Below are 7,288 nucleotides of genomic sequence, written 5' to 3' on the forward strand. Positions count from 1 at the left end.
GAATATTAAAAGATAAATTATACTCTCCAATATATTATATATAAGCATAGGTACATTCATGAAAATTAACCAAAATATCATGTACCAAAACACGGGTGCATTTTTGAAACGCACACAAAAAAAAATTATGCTTAATAACATTATTAAATTTCTTCAATTAAACTTGACATGGATACATTCTCAAATGTACGAAATAGAATGTATCCATATAAGAGATACATTCTCTTCTTTTCTGTCTGGTGGGAACACACCCACATGGGGGACTCCCCACTCCACCTATCACTCACTCTCTCTCTCTCTCTCTCTCTCTCTCTCTCTCTCTCTCTCTCAGTTTCATCTCGTCTCTCTCTCTGCAAGTGGAGAGACCAGCGCCGTCCATCACCACTCACGGCTCTCCCTGGCGAACCTCACCACCGCCGCAACACCACCTAACTACCCATGTCACAAACCCGAGCCCTGGATAGGTTACCCTCTCTCCCTTTTCCCTCTCTCTGCACAATGGCGCCACCACTATTCAACATTTACTTCGGCGAGTTTCTTTTCTGTCTGGTGGGAACACACCCACATGGGGGACTCCCCACTCCACCTATCACTCACTCACTCACTCTCTCTCTCTCTCTCTCTCTCTCTCTTTCTCTCTCTCTCTCTCAGTTTCATCTCGTCTCTCTCTCTGCAAGTGGAGAGACCAGCGCCGTCCATCTCCACTCACGGCTCTCCCTGGCGAACCTCACCACCACCGCAACACCACCTAACTACCCATGTCACAAACCCGAGCCCTAGATAGGTTACCCTCTCTCCCTTTTCCCTCTCTCTGCACAATGGCGCCACCACTATTCAACATTTACTTCGGCGAGTTTCTCGCCATTCCCAGTGAAGGTAAGCTTTGAAAACGCCTAAGAACTTCTTAAATCTTGTTTTGATGTGCGATTAGGATAAATTTGAGTTTTTATGGTGACATTTTGAAGTAGAAATGCCTCGAGGGAAATTTCCTCAGTCTTCCGGCAAGGAACCGCAAGTTGCAGGCGTCTTCTGGCCATTTTAAGGCTACAGTGGAGACCCAAAATGGTATCATTCGAACCCCTACCATCCTAGCTTCATTTTGATCTTCAAATGGTGAATTTAGGTGGAGTTTTGAAGTTAATCCGAGCCGTGGAAGTTTTTACCGGGCACTATTCCCCCAGAATCTGGCAATAAGCCAGAGAAGAAGAATAAGAAGAAAGAAAGAAAAAAAAAAGGGGCGGACCTTAGGCCTAAAACCGGTCCAATGTTCTTGGCCCAAACCCTTAAGCCCAACCGGCCTAAACCTTGGTCCAATGTTCCCAGCCTGGCCCAAATTTCCAAATAGGCTGTGAATATTCTTGGAATATTCCTTATGTTGATGTTTCGAAAATTTCTAGGAAACCCTCCTAGGCTAATTTCGACGTCCCAAGTCCATTTTTGACATCCATTTAGTGAAATTTTAAAGTTTTAACGTAGTTAACCACCGGGGCGTCTTGGTTGACTTTTTGATGATTTTTACGAAAATTACCCAGGACCCTCCTTAGTGTATTTCAACGCTCTGATCCTAAATTCGCACCCTGTTTTCCTAAATTTAATTGTTTTAGTGGAGTTTTACTAATGGGCACTAATATTATGATTATGTGCGATTATTATCGGTGACTCCAGCTTTCTTAGTTTGAACGACTTTGACTCGATGAGGATTCTTGGCAAATCTTGGGGTAGACAATTACCTTAGATGGTATAATTCTCATCCTACTATACTTATGCTCTGACATCACGTGGTCGACGATGAGGCTTTCGGAATCAGCCGATCGCTGCCGTGCATCCTCGAAAGCCGTCGGCCGACATTCTTCACGAACCCATGTCAAACTCGTCAATTTTTAGGGGGAAATGGAAGAGGGAACAATGGGGAATGTTTTTCAGGTGGTGGTGAGCCTTGGATCGCTGGAAAAATGTCGGAATCAGCATCGGGATATGTGTAGGAACCAGGTTGGGGAGCCGGGTCATTAGGTCAAGAGTTTTGGGATCCGGTTCCTCTCCTTCTCTCTCCCCTCCTTTCCCTCATTTCCCCATCCGCCAGCTTACTCTCCTTCCTCTCATTTCTTCCTTCCGATTGGGCAATCACCCCTTTCCTTTCTCTTATTTCTCTTCTCTTTTTTTCCATCACAGCCACACACGTGGCTTCATCACAACCCTTCCTGCTCCAGCAAAGCTGGAGCGTTCTAGAGTTATGGTTAAATGATCATTTTGCACTTAACTTTGCTCGTTTATAACTCCTTCATTATAACTCCAAATTACATTCCATTTGCGCCCACGCATTTGTTTCGAGACGTACTATCCGAATATGTTAAAAAATCTTGGCAAATCTTGGTGTAGACGATTACCTTCGATGGTATAATTCTCATCCTACTTTATTGTACTATACTTATACTCTTAACATCATGTGTGAAATGGATCGAAAATCTGTGGGAGGCTATTCCGAATTGAATTACGTAAGGTTGTGGACCCCACTGTTGACTGAGAGTTGACTTCTGGTCAACATATCTTGAATCGTTCTTAAATACAAAAATTAGTACTACTAGAGACTAAGTGAAGTCTAGTGGGCCTACATTGGTTAGTGAGTGACTTTAATATATGTGATATGGTTATTACCATGATTTCTTTTATTAGCATCCTTTGTGGATATGAGTTGATTTTATAAATATGTTTTCTATAAAATTGTTATTTTTATATTTGGCCATCGATCTATTTTTATTAAATATGGTTTGACTTGTGCATTGAAAATATTTGTGAAATGTGATTTGAAGTGCTTGTTGAATTGTTTGTGAAATGTGAGGGCTAGTAGTGGATTGTTAACCAATTGTCATGGGGATTAGTTGCTTCGATATTGTTTCATTCTCGTTTCGTTGATCCGTTCTAAATTTAGTACTTGAGCTTTGTTTCATGTCGTTAAGCCTTTGTAAATTGAGTACTTGTTTCATGTTTTGTTTCTTTGAGTTTTTGATATGTTTCTTGGACTTTCGCTCGGTTTCGTTAAGTGGTTCGGAACTGGGTTCTGCTGGGGTTCCGTTGAGAGGTTTGGTTCCCTGCTCTATCTGGATTCCGTTGAGTAGTCCAAAATCCCTCGTGCTTCACAATTCCATTAAGTGGTCCGAAATTGTATCCTGCTTTGGATTTCGTTGAGTGGTCTGATATCCATTGTACTCCGCGATTCCATTGAGTGATCCGGAATCCCTTCTACTCCGCGATTCCGTTGAGTGGTTCGGAATCGTATCTTGATTTGGATTCCATTGAGTGGTCTGGAATCCCGCTTGGTATTTTGGTTCCGTTGAGTGGTCCGGAACCCGATATGGTTGGATTTCGTTAAGTGGTCCGAAATCGCATCCTTTGATTCGTTGGATTCGGTTTAAATTGAGGAAGCTTCAGGGATGTAGGCTTCGGCCGAACTTTGTCGCTCTAACCCTGCATTTTGGTGTATTCTATGAGTCATAAATTGATGTGATTGTGGAATGGTGTTGGAAAGCATATATGTGTGTAAATGGCAAGATGACAACTCTTGTTTGGCTTATGGTTGATGTGTAGTGTGGTACTCTATTTTTTCTGCTAGGAAGTGTTTTACGAAAAGTTCAAAGTTTAACAAATGGTGGACTACGAATGGCTTGATCCCTATTTAGGGTACGTAGGCAATCTAACGAGAAGGTTAGATGCAGCAGCCATAAAGTATACGAAAAATTATTACGCAATCCGAATCTTGAGTTGTGCTTTGTCCATATCCTGGAGGCGGGGTATGTTAGATATACAGGTGACGTCACGTGTCTATCGTGGACGTATGTCGGGATCGAGGCGTGACAACTTTTAGTGGTATCAGAGCTTAGGTATTAGGTCTAAGTACCTTTACATGTGGATGTTAATAATTGTGTCATGGAATTGGTATTGTCTTTGATGACATGGCTATGTTTATGATTATTTTTGTGTGGTGAACTGAAGTTCAAAACTGTCCAACTTGAGGTTAGTTGAATCTAAGAATAGATGAAGTGTGAATGTCATTCAATGTATCGTTATCAGTTGAATTATTGCAATGTTGAGTTGTAACATCCCACATCGTCCAGAGGTGTGGATCCTTTAAGCCTTATATGTATATTCTCATCTCTACCTAGCACGAGGCCTTTTGGGATCTCACTGGCTTCAAGTTCCATCGGAACTCCGAAGTTAAGCGAGTTCGCACGAGAGCATTCCCAGGATGGGTGACCCACTGGGAAGTTCTTGTATGAGTTCCCAGAAACAAAACCGTGAGGACGTGGTCGGGATCCAAATCGGACAATATCGTGCTACAGTGGAGTCGAGCTCAGGATGTGGTGGGGGCTCGGGCCGGGATATGACAGAATGGTATTAGAGCCAATCCCTAGCCAAAAGTGTGCCAACGAGGATGTCGGGCCCCTAAAGGGGTGGATTGTAACATCCCACATCACCCAGGAGTGTGGATCCTCTAAGCCTTATATGTATATTCTCATCTCTACCTAGCACGAGGCTTTTTGGAAACTCATTGGCTTCGGGTTCCATCGGAACTCCGAATTTAAGCGATTTCACGCGAGAGCATTCTCAGGATGGGTGACCCACTGGGAAGTAGTTCCCAGAAACAAAACCGTGAGGGCATGGTCGGGGCACAAAGCGGACAATATTGTGATATGGTGGAGTCGAGCCCGGGATGTGGTGGGGGGCCCGGGCTGGGATGTGACATGAGTAGGTGGGGATGACAATGGAAATTTCAAGGACAAATTTTTTATAAGGAGGAAGGATGTGAAATCTTGTCCCCGAATTTCACTATTTAAAATTAAGTATTTCGTATTCTTAGTTTTGACGCATTTATAATTTCGGCGTATAATTTTTTTTCGATAAGTAAAAGGATGAAATTGCCCCTATTGTACTAAATGGGATTCTTTGTGGAGCAGGAAGGGTTGTGATGAAGCCACATGTGCGGCTGTTATGGAAAGAAGAGAAGAGAAATGAGAGAAAGGAGAGGGGGGACTGCCCAATCAGAATGAAGAAATGAGAGGAAAGAGAGTGAGCTAGCGAAGGGGGAAAAGGGAGAAAGAAGGGAAAGGAGAGGAGAGAGGAGAGGAATGGTTCTCATTACATCCATTTATTACCATACTTAGTGCTACTTTGGTATTGCTAAAAAAACTGCTTCTGTTATGCTGTGAGAATAAACAGCTGTAAAATAAAGTTGTTGAGTGTTTGGTTAACTTTTTTTCAGTAAAAGTGCTTTATAAAAAAAACTAAAGAATAAAAAAAAACCAATGTCTGAGTATTTGGTCAAATTTTATGTAAATGGATGTGAACATGTTAAATGACTAAAAATGATATGGTATTTAATGTGAAATAATAATTGTTAAAGAGAAAAATGTAGGGGCAAAGATTGTAATTTTGTAAAATATGTGGGGTATATTTATCATCTAAAAATTTAATTAAATGGACTCTGATTAATATGCTTTGGAAAAATTACTTTTTTATAAGCATGATAGACCCTGCTTCTACTTTTCTATGCTTTTCTACTATCATTTCAGCCAAAACCTATGATTTTTGTTGGCGTTTAAAAAATGGAATATCATAGTGGAAGGATCAAAAAGCAAAAGAAATAAGGAATAAGGAGGGTTTGCCAAGTTGCTGAATCTTTTGTTCTACGATTGGAGATGATATGGGGTCAGTGGGATTTCTTCTGGGGTTTGCTATGGGGTCACCTTCTGGAGTTATGGTGCTTGTGCTTCCAAAATCCTAGGACAGGGATTTGGGTAGGAGGCGTTGTCCTGCTCAAGTTCTTCAGGTTCTTCATTCGTTTTTATATGTCCACGAAGTTGGAATGACTCTCAGCATGAGTGGTTGTCAGGTTCTTCTTTTCTTTTGACAGAAGTGTTGATATTGGTTAGAGTTTCCCATATATGATCCATAGAATGGGGAGGTCTTCTGATTGGATCTCCTCCTTCCCTAGGGGTGGCCGTTGTTGGCTCCAAGTGTTGCTGTAGTAGTTGAAGGCAACGGGCTTCTTGCCCTAGGGATAATGGGTGCATCAAAGGGTAGGCATCATTTACCAGACGAATTAACATTGGCGTTGACTGAACTTTCTTCGGTTGACATGTTTGGTGGTTGAGTGGTTTGGTCGAGAGGAACATATGTTTTCTCTCAATGAAAGCACGAATTGGTGGAACCAAATCTGCGAACCTCCGTTTGCAGTGGTTGAGTAGAAATATGTGTAATCCTGAGCAACTTGCAAAACAGTGGAATAGCCGTAAGCAAACCTTAGGCTTGGGGGTGTGCCGGCTAAAGGCTCTCCTACGATCAAGTTAGTGAATGGTTTGAACTCAAGCAGTAGGTAAGAGAATTCAAGTGAATAGATTACGTTACCAAAAATGAACCCTAGAGGGGTGTATTTATACCTTGGAAGATATACCTTTTTATGATAGAATCCTCATTCTAAGCTAATAGAATCCTAGAGGATATCTAGTAAGTAGATGTTGCATCCTTTTTGGAGTTATAGGACATGATTATGTTTATATTCGGACCTGTTCCCGTGTCTTGCGGAACAAGCATGGTCATCCAGCGGAGTCATTAGGACTCCACCTAGTACCCCCGAGTAGAGTGATGGTGGAACCTTGCTCCATTTGATACAGATGTGCCCGGAGCTGGTGAGTCCATCATCGGACTTCTAAAGTGACAGTACCCGAATCAGCATTACTCCGACCCTGGCAAATCATGGCCCCACACAATAGTTTTAGTCATATGTATGTGAAAAGGGAACTTTAAGTTTATTAATTCAATTATTGATAAAAATTGTTCATTGTGAAGCATTCATGCCATTATTGAATACATCAAGTGGCTTATTGAGGCAAACTTTTTAGAGGAGCTAACTACTAGTATTGACCTCTCTAACTATTACACTCGAATTCGGTTTATGCTCTTTGAAGCGAAATCGACTTTTCTCTTTACTTATACAGGTACTGGATGTAAATTGTAATCGTGAATTTTCATTGTAAAATTTGAAGTCTCTGGCTGAAATGATCTAAAATTAAATGTTGCTGAAATGATCAATTTTTAGTATGCCATTAATATCTCATCGTTGTATTGTTGATATATAATTAACTTGTCATCAATATAATTTTAGTTAATTAAAAGTAAAGTACTAAATTAAATCATGTCAGCCAAAACATGTAATTTTTGTTTGTGTTTAAAAAAAATAATATCATAGTGGAATGATCAAAAAACAAAAGAAGTAAGGAATTGGGCGCCGCCCGAG

At 41.2% G+C, this 7,288-nt stretch overlaps 1 long non-coding RNA gene across 1 annotated transcript; it reads left to right on the forward strand.

The window, feature by feature from the left end:
• The first annotated feature begins 253 nt into the window (after window positions 1–253).
• LOC126601650 (uncharacterized) lies at window positions 254–5,243 on the forward strand. The gene is made up of 3 exons (XR_007615786.1): window positions 254–464; window positions 785–876; window positions 4,950–5,243. It is a non-coding gene; the product is annotated as an uncharacterized LOC126601650 (long non-coding RNA).
• The last annotated feature ends 2,045 nt before the right edge of the window (window positions 5,244–7,288 follow it).

This window comes from Malus sylvestris, chromosome 1 (genome assembly GCF_916048215.2).
Source record: "Malus sylvestris chromosome 1, drMalSylv7.2, whole genome shotgun sequence".
Taxonomy (NCBI): Eukaryota; Viridiplantae; Streptophyta; class Magnoliopsida; order Rosales; family Rosaceae; genus Malus; species Malus sylvestris.